Source organism: Canis lupus, chromosome 25, assembly GCF_011100685.1.
Source record: "Canis lupus familiaris isolate Mischka breed German Shepherd chromosome 25, alternate assembly UU_Cfam_GSD_1.0, whole genome shotgun sequence".
NCBI lineage: Eukaryota > Metazoa > Chordata > Mammalia > Carnivora > Canidae > Canis > Canis lupus.
This window is the reverse complement of record NC_049246.1, coordinates 6,946,723-6,962,586: the sequence shown is the minus strand read 5'-3', so window position 1 is coordinate 6,962,586 and position 15,864 is coordinate 6,946,723. Positions and strand designations below refer to the sequence as shown.

The window sequence follows — 15,864 nt, the reverse complement described above, 5'->3', positions numbered from 1 at the left end:
TCTTACAGAGCAGAGCTCACACGGGGCAACAAACAGGAAAGTAACCAGAAGAGTGAGCCCTAGTGTAGGATCCCTCACTGGCCATGGGACCTTGGGTAGTCACTTCGTTTTTCTTATCCTCATTCATCTTGTTTACATAGTAGAGATCATAGCATCTACCCTGCCTTTCTCAAAGGACTTTTGGGAGAACCTAACAATTTAAGCCACTGTTGTATTATCTTAATGGAAAAGCACTTAACTGCAAAGTCTTACACAAATATTCAGGATCATTATTAATCATCACCTTTATTATCATGGGGGCCCTCGGATGCGGGATGCCATAGTCAGCTCCCATCTAATCCCATCTAATACACCACATGGTAACCTTGAGGCAATGCTGGGTAGGGCTTTGGAAATGATTCCATACTGTCACTATGACACCCCTGAAAAGTTACCCATTCCTAAGTGCCACACTGTGATTTCATGAGTCTTCAGGACCTCACAAACCTTACAAGTCATGTGAATTGTGCCAGTCTCACAAATCTACATAGCTCCAAGTAGTAGTCATAGTTTCCTCTTGCATAAGCTGGGGATAATGTTAGTACACAGGGCTGCCATGTACAATTGTGTAGGCTGTGCCTACACAGTCAAGGGGGACCACGTAGGTTGAAATTCAGCCCAGGGCTCACTCACTTAGCTGTATACCCTTAAGGCTGCATTTTCTCAGAGGAGGCACCTTTTTCTAATTCATGAGTTCAAAAAGAAGTAAGCTGCTATGTGTGCTAACAGTGACACTAGTGGTATCTACCCTGAAGCCTGGGCATCAAATGAGAAAATGCATGAGGTCTTTAGCATAAAACCTGGCATACAAAAGGGTCCAATGCAGGTTTGCTGTTAATACTTTAATTATCATTCATTCACTCAACAGACATTCACTGTGCACGTTCTATATCCCAGTTACAATGGGACTATCTACAGTGAATAAGACACTATCTTTTTCCTGGATAGAGTTGTGGCTTTGGTGTAAATACCGACACTCGAGTAAATCATTATATTCACATAATGATACAGGAGACCTTGTCCAGAGTGATATAGTTTGAATTTCTGAATTCTGAGACTGTGCTAGTGAGGTTTAATTTATTCCTATAGACATTTTTATCAGGAAAGTAAAATTTGTTTATCTGTTTGATAAAGCTGTTTATATCTCTCACACTTCTCATACATTTAGAGCTAAACATACAGAATGAACCTACCAAACTACTGTCACTCGATTCTTCTTGTGGAATAGCACCTGTGCCCACCTAAGTAGCAGGACCCGCCAGTAGGCAGGTCTACTTTCTTACAACATGGCCTTGAGTTCACTGAGGAGGGATAGAATCTGCCTACTTATTTACTACTCAGAACTACACAAATACATTCTTGCTTGAAGCAGATTAAAAGCAAATTAAAATGCACTTTTTTAGTCAACTGTCCAGAAATACTTTGCATAAATAATAAGCTTTATTTCAAACAAAGGAAAATGTTCTTTTTAAAAAACATCATTAAATGGGGAGTTCTATGTATAGCTCCCATTAGCAAAGAAGGATTTAACCTGTGCACCATTGTGAGACTAGACTTTAGTCAGCTTTAGTGTTCTTCACAGAGACAAATGGACGTAACAGCAAAACAAAACGTTAGCAGATATGGGCTGAAAATCCCTGGTGATAAATGATAGACTTTATCACTATCTCTCCTAATTTCCTTTTATGAGTAAGTAGCCCTAGATGAACCTACACAGGAAATAGCCTTAATGGTTTTAATAGCAGTGGTTTAATGAATTAATCTATTATGAGTATTGCAAATAAATTTTTAATTAAGAAAAAGCTTAATTAAGAAGTTTTCAAAACAAGTCTTGGATCTGAAAATCTAGATTACCAAGAGTTGTATAATTTGTCCCAATTTCTTATTCTACCTAAGCACTGCAATACTTTAGAAAAACTAATTGAAATATTTCCTTCAATATATGTAATAACCAAAATATAATCATTATAACTCTGTGAACACCAGGGGTAATGTTATTGCTTTATTTCATAATAATGCTGTCAGAATCAATAAAGAATAAAATAAAACAAACACACTTTCTCTTGGGAGATCATCTTCTCCAAGAGTAAGGGGCACAGAGCACCTGGATTATATATTGTAGATGCTCAAGGGAAGGCTTCCTAGTCCCTTCCAAACCTAATAGCCTATGATTTCATGCATTCTTTTTATCTTACTTAAACAACACCAAATCACCAATGAAGGTGAACTCACAAATCAAGGCATGATTCTATAAGAGACCGGCTTTCCCTGAAATGCAGGAACAGCTACCTCATTTGTTAAGCAGAGTGCAAAATGAAAATGGGGGCCCTCCATTCAGTGATTATTAATAATTTCAAAATTGCAATAGAAGAGCATTAAACCAAGGACAGAGACCTTCTGAGCTGGGGCCCTGCCTGAGCATGGCGTAGGGGCTGTCGAGATTCTACAGGTGTTTGCAGGCCCAGGACTCCCAGCTGGCCATTTTCCTTGCTCCATCTCCAGTTCTGGCAGAGGCAGCTCCAATTACAGAAAGTACCAATTATAAGTTGTTGCTGTTGATGGAGGCTCTGTAACCAAACCAACACGGAGAATGGCACTGGCAGGCATCCTTGGGGTATGCTTATGGGCTTCTGCCCTCTCATCTCTCAAAACACCCTATGAAATCTACACAGAAAGGGAACTGAAAGACTCAGGGCATCAAGTTTCCTTCAGACGCATGGTCTAGTTTTACAGACTCATTGATCTTTAAAGCTAAATGGGTCCTTAGAGATTATCTAGTCTAACTTCTCTCATTTTAATTAGGTCTCCATCAAATTCCATTTAGGCCAAGGGCACGGGAATGAATTCATGGTTGCATAGCTCTAAAGCTGACGGTGATTTTAATGAACAAACCTTAACTGATGCTCTTTCAGAAGACAAAATATTAGTATAATGAATGATTTATGCTATAACACTAATGGATTACACAAGATGCTATAGACAAAGCTAACAATATATGTAGTATTTGATTTTTTTTTTTAAGTCTCAGTCAGAGCAAAGAGAGTGAGGCTAATATCTTAGCACTTGGGAGTCCTCAAATGTAGGATCTAGAATGGGTTCATTAGATATGAGAATAGGCTGATGAATCCAGGTATGATGGGGGTGGGTGGTTTAGGGCTGGATCTAAAAGCATCTCCCTTACCAGGAAATGTCTCTACTGCTCTCCACTTGCATGTACACACACAGTTGACTCTTTAATAACACAAGTTTGAATTGTGCAAGTCCACTTGTATGTGGATTTTTTTCCAAAAATACAGTGCAATATTGTAACTGTATTGTCTCTTCTTTATAATATTGTTATTAATATTTCTTTTCTCTAGCTTACATTATTGTAAGAATACAGTATAAAACATATATAACATACAACATATGTGCTAATTGTTTATGTTATTAGTCTGGTCAATAGTAGGCTATTAGGAAAGTTTTGGGGGGGGGAGTCAAAAGTTATACCTGAATTTTTGATTGCGTGGAGGCCAGGGTGTGTGTGTGTGTGTTTATATATATCCATAGAAACTCTCATACAATGTTTATTAGGGGCCATACACTATGCTAAATACTTTGAAAATATTAACTCATTTAATCTTCATAACAACCCGTATGAGGTAAGTACTACGCTTCTCTTCCTTTTAAAACATGAGTAAACTAAGGAACACTGAGATTACTTATCTTTCCCAAGGACCTTCTGCTTAAGTGGTGGAGGCAGGATTCAAACCCACGTAGTCTTGGGTTCCGGTGGCTGCTCTTAACCACCAATAATATTCCATCATGCCCAAATATCACTAATCATGCCCTCCACTACACTATGCACCAAAAGTAAAATGACATACATTTATGACACTGGGCGATCTATGCTCCTAGCACTGTAGCTGTGGCAAATTTGAGGTGATGCTAATTTCCAGATGCTGATCACCATCATACAGCTGTGATTTTATACATAGGACATCTCAAATAGCTGCAATGCCTTTTCTACCACTATGCTAAAAGGGTTTAGAGTGCTCTTTTCTCATTTGTCATTATTGTCTTGACTTAGATATAAGAACAAAACATCAAACACTCAGCACAAAGCCTCTCCTCTGTCTTTCCAGAAAGAATGAAACAGCCTATATTGAAATATGTGAAAGTTTTTTGGTTTTGTTTTTTGGCTTTTGTTTTGTTTTGTTTGTTTTACTTACTAAATTCTAACAATGGCTCATCTTTTACATCTATTGCTTATGAAGTCTTTTTTTGGGACTAAAATAAAGATGTAACTTATTTCCAAGACCATAGGGACAACTCCTCATAGCTGGAGAAGGTGCAATCTATCATTGTTTTTGAAGAGTTCTGGGATGAATGCAACTCACTGTAAGTCAAAGGAGGGAGGCAGTGCCTTGCCTTCCTTGTGATGTTGTGACAATCCATACATCCTCATGAAGTGGCACATTAGTGTAAATTACACTGTTAAATATTTGTACTTTTAGGACATTATTCTAGTGATAAATATTAAATTTCAATGGAAAATGCTTTCAAAGATTCTTCAAGGAACCTGGAAATATTTCCACTTTATCTGATGGAGAGAGAATAAGAAGCATCTGATAAGACTCCCCAACTCAATGTCATTGCTAGTAAATGTATTAATTTTCATGGGATTGTACAACCATTACCTCTTATACTCATTTAATTTTCCTACATAGGAAGGAGAATGAAAAATATTCACCAAACACAGTCTGCCCTGATGAAATAGAGGTAAAATATGCTGTATTACACAAAATAACAACCGTAAGAGTCTGAAAAATTCATTTTGGATGAAAATGTTACTAAGGAAATAGTCTTTCTGAGAATACAAAATGGCTTGATAGAGCTGATTTGCAAATACAGTATTGTGTAGTCATGGCACATTCTATAATGTCCTTTTGCAATTTCTGGAAGCTTGCTCTATTTCTGGTTAAATAGATGAGTTAAGTGATTTGAGCAGCCTAATAAAATTCGTGTGCTTTGCCAGGATAAAACCACAGTACTAAATTAATATCCTGCACTACAGTCCCAACATGCTTTGACAAGGATGCTATTTCATGGCTCAATAAATACTTATTGACTAACTACAAACATGACAAAAATGTTTGTCCTTCAACTCGGCTGTTTTAGGACTAAACATTCAAGGATTCTGAAAAAAGCCGAGGAATGTCGTAACGCTTTTCAAACCACTTTTGTTTTCATTTTGCAACATCACTAAACTTGCAAAAGAGCAGAATAGAAACATACTGTTGGATTATCTCCCAGTAAACTACAAGGTCTTTTAGTAAATTTTTCTTTATAAATTGTTTTGTTCAGCAGAAGATTTAAAAAACACAATGAAGGAGTGTATGTTAACTTCATTAGATATATGCTTCATCTCTAAATGATCAAGTCGTTGAACAAAAATTATAACACATGGTCTTCTCGAGGAATTGCAGCCAACTAGTGGGGCTTCTGTGTCTTATTCAGAGCAACCACCAGCAATTAATGAACATGATCATTTCCTTGCTCCAATTCCAGAAGGAAATTGTGTTACTCCTAAGGGTTAGCCAGCATGCTACAGATAGGTTAGGCCAAGTTTAAGCTACTCTCCTTACAACTGCAAAAATTCAAGACACTACCTATTTTTTCACTGAGAAATTTCCCTTCAATCAGCTTTATAATGGACAAACCATAACTGACAAAGAAAGGTGAGTAAATGGATGCAATCCTGCAAACTTCAATATAGAGAACTTTTCTTACAAGCTAAACTTTGTTTGATTAGACTATTTCTGGATATCATGATGCTGGAGAAGTCATCTTTCCAATAGGAAGCTCTTACCTCATTATATGGGGGCCCCCACAAGTTATAATAACCATAGAAATATTCCTGCTAAGGAATATTTTATACATAATATTTTATTAATATTAATATATTTTTATAAATATCATCTTATATAATACAAGTATATTAATATACTTATAAAATATACTTTTTAAAAAGATTTTATTTATTTATTCACAGAGACAGAGACAGAGAGAGAGAGAGAGAGAGAGAGGCAGAGACACAGGCAGAGGGAGAAGCAAGCATCATACAGAGAGCCTGACATGGGACTGGATCCAGGGTCTCCAGGATCATGCCCTGGGCTGCAGGCGGTGCTAAACCGCTGAGCCACAGGGGCTGCCCAATATATTTTTATTTAATTAACCATATTTTTATTTTTTTGTGAATGAGGGCAAACTTGAGCAGTGTTTCCTTCAAGTATTATTTGAAATTTTTAATTTTTACTTTGCAATACCATTTCTAAATTTTAAAAAGGTATATTTTATTAGTGAGACATGTTTTTATGATTATGTTTTTATTCATCAACAGTTCTGGAAGCAAATAACTGTCACAAAAGTTTATTCAATATAGTGCTACCACTCTGCTGCTATAAGAATGCTGAATTCAGAAACAGTGTTTCATTTTCTAATGCCCTAGAAATTTAGCACACCTATATGGATAAAGTTCACTTCAAATAGTGTGCTCTAAATAAAGGGTCCCCTAGGATTCTGTCCTTGGCCCCGCCCCTTATCCTAAGTAACCCCTTCTAAGTCCTAAGGCTTTACTTTATAGTAGTTATATGCCAATCACTTCTGGATTTATCTGGCTTTAATTTTTCTTCCAAACCTGTACTTGTGTATCCATCCACCTCTTTGGCTTTTATTGTTGCATGTTTGATAAGCATTTTTGGTCTAATTTGGCTCAAGGAGAACTCTTCACTCCTCATCTGTCTTATGCTAAAAAAAACAAAACCCAAAAAACCTTCCTTTTGCAGCTGCAACAATCAAATTTGCCAGCGGGCACTGTCTCAGCCCATCGCACTACAAACCCAGGAGTTCTTTTTTCTTTCTTTAAAGATTTACTTATATATTTGGGGAGGGGTGTAGAGGGAAAGGGAGAGGGAGAAGCAGACTCCCCACGGAGCACTGAGCCTGATGCAGAGCTCCATCCTAGGACCCAGGGATCATGACCTAAGCTGAAAGCAGATGGTTTGACCTGAGCTGAAGGCAGATGCTTAACCAACTAAGCCACCCAGGTATCCCTAAACTGAAGAGTTCTTGATCCCTCCCTTAGCTCCAGCAATCAATCTCAGTGCTGTTGTCTCTCCATTCAAGACATATTCCAAATCTGTCCCTTTCTCTCCATCTCCATCACTATCACTGTTTCTCTCTCACCTAGACTACTCTGGTGGCAATTTAACAGGGCAGTGCCAGTCCTCTGCTTAAAATCCTTTGCTTCTTATCATATGCAGAACCAAATCCAACTTTCTTGCCCTAACAACAAAGCCCAAACCTTTTTCCCCCCCTGTAAAATAACAAGCTCATTCCAACTCAACTTCAGCAAACCTTTCCTTAGGGGCCTAGAATATGACCTCATGCTAGACACAGACTTGGGCAAGTAGTTATTATAAGTCAGTGGTTCTCAGGCCAGGCTACCCAGTGGAACTACCTTTGGAGTCTGGAAAAAAATGCTGATCCCCAGGCCTTATCTAAACTGAATTAGAATCTCTAAGAGGCAGGCAGGGCACGGATATTTGTGAGAGGCTCCTAGTGATTCTATTTGTAGCGAAGGTTAAGAACCCTGATATAAGTGATATGCTTTCCATCTCTCTGATCTTAACAGTGTACTTACTTAGATTTTTTTTGTTATTGTTAATATAAATCACATCTAAATATACTCTCCTTTCAAGAGATGTTAAAAAAAAAAAAAAAAAAAAAAACCTGACAGAGTGGGATGGCCTGTTCCTTACAGGCAAGTGATAATAAAAAGGAAGGACTCTGATATAAAACACATGAAAAGGATCAGATAGTATCATCCTGCACTTTCTGATTATCACAGAACACAGATTTTAATAAGGAACTTTTTTATGGCCCACGTCCTATTCTTGATCCCACTCTGCATTAAAGTCCCAATCTCCTGTTTACATCACATCACAGGATGCTACTGTTGACTCTGAGAATGAATAAACCTGTTTTAACATGACAAAAACTCACTGAAATTTGGTGGAATTAGCGTTTCTAATCAAAACTCAAACTTTTCAGTGTTTTAAGTTAGTTTATTCTTGGCAGCAATAGAACTTCCTGTGCCTAAGAGAAATGATTTAAAATGAGACCATAAAAGAGATCAAAAGACTTGGATATCAATTAGTTCACAAGCTACCTAAACACTGTTATGTGAGTATAAAGGAATGAAACATATGGATTACATTTCCATTAACATAGAGTGGGGTTTTAAAATAAAGGAGCAGAAAGCTTTAGAAAACTCATTTGGATTTTCTCAGACCTTAACATTTGAAAAGTAGTTCAAGCTGCTTACAAACACCAAAAGCTGAAGGGTATGCTGCTGCTTACAGAACTTAAAGATGCTATAAATGTTAAGAATTGTCACCAGTAGCGGCTGATTAGAGATCTGGGGAAGCCAAAAGAACCTGTCACTCAGCTACCTTGAAGAAACCTACATTTAGGGCGGCCCAGGTGGCTCAGCGGTTTAGCGCTGCCTTCGGCCCAGGGCGTGATCCTGGAGACTTAGGATCGAGTCCTGCATCGGGCTCCCTGAATGGAGCCTGCTTCTCCCTCTGCCAGTGTCTCTTTCTCTCTGTCTCTCATGAATAAATAAATAAAATCTTAAAAAAAAAAAAAAAGAAACCTACATTTAGACTTTATGACAGCATCTCCTTCTTGCAGCCCTTGGCTTCTTATAGTGATGGTAGTGGGCAAGGCACACCACATAGGAGTCCCCGACAAGCTAGAGGTATGACTGTTTCAAATCTCTATAAGCCCATTCACTAATCAGCCCATCAGGATGACTAGGGGACAATGATTCTAGGTGCACAGGGTTATCTTTGTCACACCAAGAGTTTAAAAAAAACAAAGATCAACTTTTTCCAGTTAACTTTGAATTTTTTTAAAACTAACTGCAAGTGACAGCCTTGGGGAAAGGATTTGAGGTCCATGTGTCTCCATAAAGCTTATGGAAGAGGCAGAGTGATGTAAGACAAAATGGGCACAGATGCCCTTTGACTTCTGAAAACCTGCATTAGAATCCTGCTTTGAACACTCGCTTTGTCATCTTGGGAATAAATAACAATCACCACCATTATTAGACTAATCAATACTCAGATAACAGGTGAGAAATACTCTTGCTGACCCCTACGGGGTTAGGGTCTTAGGAAATTAAAAGTATGAGTTGGCAAATATGCTACAATCTGACGAAACTCTGGCAACCACTGCAGAATTGGAAGGCCCAAGAAAAGCTCCCAATATCAATCCTTCTTTAACAGTAACTTAGCTCTTTAAAAATTTGTAATAAGTTGGCCATATTTGAACATCATTCACATCTTATCCTCCTATGGATTTCATTACCTGTGTTGTTGTGATATGTGTTGAGAAATGCTTTTTCTGATTATGTATAATCCTTTCCTTCCTAAATATGGCCCCCGGCACAGAAATCTGCAGGCTTCAGTATCGTTACACGGTTCCATTTCCTGTCTTTCTCTCTCATTGACAAGACAGCCTTTTGCGAAGAGAAGCAAGAGTGAGTTAGAATAAGGATTTCCTTCCTTGGGGTGTAAAGGAGTAAAGGGGAGAATCAAATATCTTCAGGATTCTCTAGGCAATAAATACAAATTTGTTATGAAGCACACTGAACACTATTCCATTGACTAAAGGTGAGAAGAAGATTTTAGGAAATTAAAGAAGTCCCAGCACACAACTTTCATCTGATAGGGGAAAAAAAAAAGCCAGTATCATGTCTTAGCAGGGTGGATGCTCTCTGGGGGTACATTCACATAGTTGGTTATTCTGATACTGTGAACAGAGCCATATAAAGAACACTTTTACAAATGAAGAACGCTTTCGCCTAGAATTGATGCCAACATTAATAACTTAAGTATTTCAGTGTCTCATGGCCAAAGTTCCATATTTTAGCTACCTTAGCAAGAAAACCCGAGAAAATCAATTTGCATCTAAAAGCTCCTTCATGGAGCTGGCTTGGTTTTGTGGCATGCATCCCAGCTTGCTTAAAGAAGCAGAAGTTGAAGTCAGCTTCACAGAGGATTGTTTGGTGCTAGGTGAATAACCCGCTGGCATCCACTGTTAGCAGAGTGGTAAGCAGATTATGGGTAAGCAGATATTAATATTCCGATTAAACATTTTAAAACCTCATACCGCTATTTTAAAAAAAAATGCACTACTCTGGAGAACTTTTATGCTTACCATTCTGAAGCCACTTCAAGCCTTAAGTTCTATATACTCACAATCTTAAAATCTCTACCTGTGGTTTATTTCCCTTTGTCCCTCCATCGCTTTAACTGAACTGCAGTGTCTAAAATTCATGTGAATAAATGACTTTCCTGGACAGCCTTAATGTTTGTATGTCTTTACATTTCACTCTCTTCCTTTCCAGATCTTTTTTTCAAAAAGACAGGGCTGCAGTCATCTTTGGCCTCAACTTCTATAAAAACCCAGCACAGCCTTGGCAGCCCTCCTGGAAAGACTTCTTGTTTCCTGAAGATCCATTGATTTAACAAACTTAACAAACTTAAATAACAGAAGCTTTAAAAGAGACATTTGCAGTAAGCATTCTGAAGTTATGAAGCAACAAACATTTACTAGACCACAAAAATTTCTCCAACACCATCCATCATGTAGATTATACAATTTAGCACCATAACAGGGAGAGTTACTAATTGTTATTAATTGAGGTCTGCAATGCACATACAGGTCTTTAAAAATCAACAGTCAAACCTCCTGGTTACCACAACTTATTTCTGGGTCCAGACCAAAAAAGTCTGTTTATTTCTTGGACGCTTACTAAAACGGGGTCACTGTGTTGGACAGGAGACATGGGATGAACATTTTACGCTGACAACATTGAGTGTCGAAATCATCTGTAATCCCTACTCCTGATTTGACCAGTTAGACCAAGAAGGACCTCATGACCAAGGTGAATACAGACACAGGGCACCTACTCCAGAATGCCCTCAGGCTGATGGGGAGAGGTGGCTGTAGGAGTGTAGGGACAGAACATCTAGCAAACTATTCTACAGTTCTACTTTAAGGAAAAGGGGAGGAGCTCAGAGAAGGTAAAATCTCCCATCTCACCCTTGGCATCCCTTCCCTCTGTCCAGGCTTCATACCTGCTTCTTCTCTAGAACTCTCTTCCATCCTTGTGGTCACAGACCAACTCAGGAGATATTGTTGGAGAGACAGGAGGCAATAAGGTCCAGAGATTGGACTGTTGGTCTGCCCAGGGGCCCTTCCAACCACACTTCCCACAACACCAGAGACATCTTCTAGCAGTCAGTCCCTGGGAAAAGTAATCCTAAATCCCACACTGTTCTGGAACTGGGCGTAGGGCGGCTTCCCTTCCCTTATTGGGGCAGGTATGATGTAGTGACTAACGACCTGCAGCTCTGAATGAGGGCTCTGAGAAGGCTCAGACCGCTCACTGCGTCCGCGGCCCTACAAGGAGATGGTTCCATGGCACGAGCACAGCGTGGGGAGGCTGGGGGAGGTGCTGGGGAGGACGGTAGCGGTAGGCTTCTGACCCCAGCAAGGATTCTTAAGGACCCCTGAGCGCAGAATAATCACCTCTTCTCCTTCTCTAATTCGTGGGCAACAGATTCCAAAAGGGAGGCCCCTCTTGTGTAATTCCAAAGCGAGGAGGGCCTGATTCACAGCGGGGCGGGGGCTGTGGGCGGCCGTGTCCTCGCACCAAGAGCTGTCCACCTGTCTTTCCCCCAGGCCGCCCCTGCTCCCCCGGCAAACATCTGGTCTCCCTTGCTTCGTCCCGCACCCCCACCCCGCCGCTCGCAACACGCGTGGAAAGGGCGAGTTGGGAGAGAGGCAGCGCTCGCGGAGAGCCCCTCGGGCCGGGCGCTCATTCATTCACCGGCTGGAAGGCGGCGCGGCCGGGGCCGCGGGACCGGAGGGAGGCAAGCAGGGAGGCCGGCCAGGTGAGCCCCGCGCCCGCCCTCCGCCCCGCGTGCGGCGCCCCGCAGGGCTGTCAGCGCGCGCTCGGGGCAGCGCGGGGAGCGGGGAGCGCGGGGAGCGGGGAGCGGGCGGCGGGGAGCTTGGAGCCGGCGGCTCGGAGCTCCGAGAGCCCGCGCGGGCCGCGCCGGCGGGCGCCTCCTGCCGCCTCCTGCCGCCCCCTTGCCGCGCGGGCACCGACCTGCCAGCCGCCTCTCCCGGACGCTCTTCCACAGCCGGTCCCAGGCTCGGGCCGTGGAATCCCGCAGCTGCTCGCTGATGGACCGCCGGAGCTGCGTCGCCGAGGGCTTCGGTCCGCTGGTCATCTCGGCCCCGTCCTCATCGCGGCCGGCGGGCTCGCCCCCGCCCCCCCCCGCGCGGCCCCGCTCAGACGCCCCGACCCGCGGCGGGCGCGACATGGGGCGGCCTGGCCTCTGCGCCCCGCCGACCCCCCCGCTCCTTTCCCGCTTTCCCTCGCTGCTGCCCGGGGCTCGGCGCCCCCGCCCCCGCCCCCGCCCCCGCCCCCGCCCCCCCGCCGGCCCGGGCCCACGCGCGCAGTTCCCACCCCCTCTTCGGTTTCACTCGCAGCCCGGGGCCGCACCACAGCCCATTTCTTGGCAGTTTCCATTTTTTCAGTTTCAGAATCGCCACCATCACACCCACAAAGTTTAAGCTGTGCCACAGCCAGTACCATGATAACTCGGCATAGTTTTCCTGACTTGGAGCCACTTGAAGTCTTGTATCCGGTGTGGCTGACACTCTTTCGCAGTTTGACACTAGTTAGTGTTCTTGGGTTTCATGTTAACCTTTCCTGATCTCATCGATGAAATGATTACCCGGCTGCAATCAACCCAGTGATTTTTCAAGAGTCCAAGTATTACAGCCTCTGCTTTGGAGGAAAATAACTGAAAATATTAAGGCCAAACCACGAGTAACCCACATTAAATACATTTACATACCGTGGAAAAGCATTTAAAATCTAGATAAAATATACATGAAAAGTAGATATTATGAGTAAGTGAGATATGAAAATTGAAGAATGTTAAGGTATTTTTAGTCCACAACATGAAGTAGACTTATAATTAGAAGTTAACTGACTCCTGCAGGGAAGAGGGAGGAAAGGTGCTTGCTCTTCTTGAAATACCTCCAGAGGTGGTGACCAAGGCATTGGGTTCCAAAGCCTCACACATAAGATGAGGACATTGCTGGTTCAGGCCTCAGGGTGTCCTGCTATTCTCAATGTTTTGCTTTTTAAGTGCTTGGTGGACCTTAGAGAAAGTCATTTTGACGACATTTGATGTAATTCAACGATGTGATTAATAGCACACATTTCAAGTTTGGCAAGAGGAATTGAAATATTTCAAAAGAAAACTTCTAAATTACTCACAGTAAAATTTCTGGAATATCATTTCTTTTTGAATGTCTTTGAACCAGACTGCCAGAGGGCCAGTTTAATCAGCTGTTTTTTTTTTTTTTAAAAACTTCAGGTGCTCCACATGAGGTTTGAAAATTAAACTGCTGAATCCTTTCTCGATTACATAACTTGCTCCTGACTTAAGGAGTGGAAATTATCAGCTACCTTAGGTACTCTTGTGGCAATTTTACACTTTAATAAACATTTCCACCACCAGTTTATACTGTTGGTAGAAAATGGGGAGGGGGGAGATTGATGGTAAAAACAGTCTTTAATTGTCTTATTTGTTATCTTTAATAATCAAAAATGTTCACTAATGAAACACACTTCAGAATGAGCTAGAAAGTAATGATTGTGCTCTTATGCGTCATCCCAGTAAACCTTTGAAATTGTCAGTTATGAAGCAATAAGTCATGGATCAGAAATGGGTTGGAAACTATGGCAGCCAGTTATAGACTAATCCAGATAGCTTTCTGGGCCCATGCCAAATACCCTTTTGATTACATCCTCTGTTTTGTATGCATGTAGTGGTAACGAAATTCTCTGCAAGAAGAAAGATCTGTGTTATCTTAAAGTGACTTCTATACAGTCTAACAACAAAATGTTTCAGTTACGTGCCCAGGGAAGCTGTGTATTAACTTTTAAAAAGGACCTAATTGAATCAAACAAAAGCAGTAGTTGTAACAATATTTGCACAGGAATAGAACCATACAAGGAATATTCCAGCCATTTCACTAATCATTTAGCTCCAAATATCCTGGGCACCCCCCCACCCCCGGTCCTTTCTAGGACATGTTTTACATTCAGATGACATGGATTAGGGGCTTTCTTTAAATGACGAATTTGAAGATAAATTCTTGCAGAGCAAGTTTGTTTAGTTCTGATTGTAGAAGAGTCCCTGAATTCAGGACCATCCAAGAGAAGCCAGATGAAAGACTAAAGTAATCTTCCTGGAACAGCTCAGCCCATCTCCCTACCTGGCCCTGGGTTGCCAGCCTCTCTGCAGGAAATCTCACAGTTGTGCACATGCTGCTGCTGAAAATGCAAGGCTTCTAAACTCACAAGAACCTCAGGGCTACCTGGAGTCTCCATGCAGGTCCTTAGCATCCATAAGCCCTATCTCAAAGCTGAACCTTAAGTAGGACTCCTTTAAGGATGACATTCCCCCACCCTGGGGTCTTCACCTTGAGCAGATGACAATAATGTCTACTTCAGAGGAAAGAAATCCCCACCCGTGCTTTCTAAGAAAAGCACCTCTTCTTACTAAGACCTAGTCCTCCACCTGTGCTCTGTTTACTGTCCTTTCTTGTCCCCATGAGTACTTTGCTACCTGTTATTTCCTCCTCTATACTCCCTTTACCCTCCACCTTCTTCTAAAAAGGCTCACCCTTCTTTAAACCAAACAAAACCGCAACCCCCTTGGCAAAGCGTGCTGCCTCCATCCTGTATCCCTTGGAAAAGAAATCTTCCCTTATCAATACTGCCATCTGGTCTCCCTCACTACTTCACCGAAACCTGTCTTTCCAAGGTCACCAATAATTGTCTGGTTGCTAAATCCAATGGATGTTTTGCGTTGCTGTTGTCCTTTCTAGGTCACGTGGACAATGGGACACTGCTGACCATTTGCGTCCTCTTGATGCTCGCTTGTCTCATGGCTGTCAGGCCACATGGCTGAGGTGTTTGTTTCAGAGCTCCTCCCCCCACCTCCAGGGTTGGCATTCCCTGTGTTTCAGTTTTCAATGCCCACCCCCCACCCCACACCTTTCCCTCAAGCTCTTGTCCCTGGGTGATTGTATTCTTTCCCATAGTTTCATCCCTTACTTCCCAGCTCCGTAAAGACAAAAGTACTTGTGTTTAAGAGTGTAGCTGGACACAAAGGATCATAAGGGAAGGGAGGGGGACACTGAAGGGGAAGTCATCAAAGAGGGAGACAAACCATGAGAGTGTCTTAACTCTAGGAAACAAACTGAGGACTGCAAGAGGGGAGGTGGGGGATGGGGTAACTGGGTGATGGGCATTAAGGAGGGCACATGATGTGATGAGCATCATATGCAACTGATGAATTACTGAACTGTACATCTGAAACTAATGATGTACTATATGTTGGCTAATTGAATTTAAATGAAAAAATAAAAAAAAGAGTGCAGGCACAGTTGTGTTAGACTCTGGCAAGTTTCTGCCTCCACATCACTTACCTCTAAGATTGTTTTGTGGATTTAATGAAATAATCCACTTGGCACAAAGAAAGGATTCAGTCAGTGAGTACTACCACACTGCTGTCCTATCGTTATCATTATCACATTGCTGTCCTACCCCAAATCCTTCCTGAGCTCCTCCAACGGGCCTTTCCTGACACCCAATCTAAATGACTGCATTACTTCCTCTCGTGG

The 15,864-nt window shown here is 41.8% G+C and overlaps 1 protein-coding gene and 1 long non-coding RNA gene across 2 annotated transcripts in view; one reads left to right on the top strand and one right to left on the bottom strand.

Annotated features, from left to right (window-relative positions):
* STARD13 (StAR related lipid transfer domain containing 13) overlaps nt 1–15,864 on the bottom strand; it is a 377,570-nt gene that overhangs the window by 218,952 nt on the left and 142,754 nt on the right.
* Nucleotides 11,032–14,598, top strand: LOC119865895. Its single transcript, XR_005378352.1, has 3 exons — nt 11,032–11,174; nt 11,836–12,047; nt 12,697–14,598. It is a non-coding gene; the product is annotated as an uncharacterized LOC119865895 (long non-coding RNA).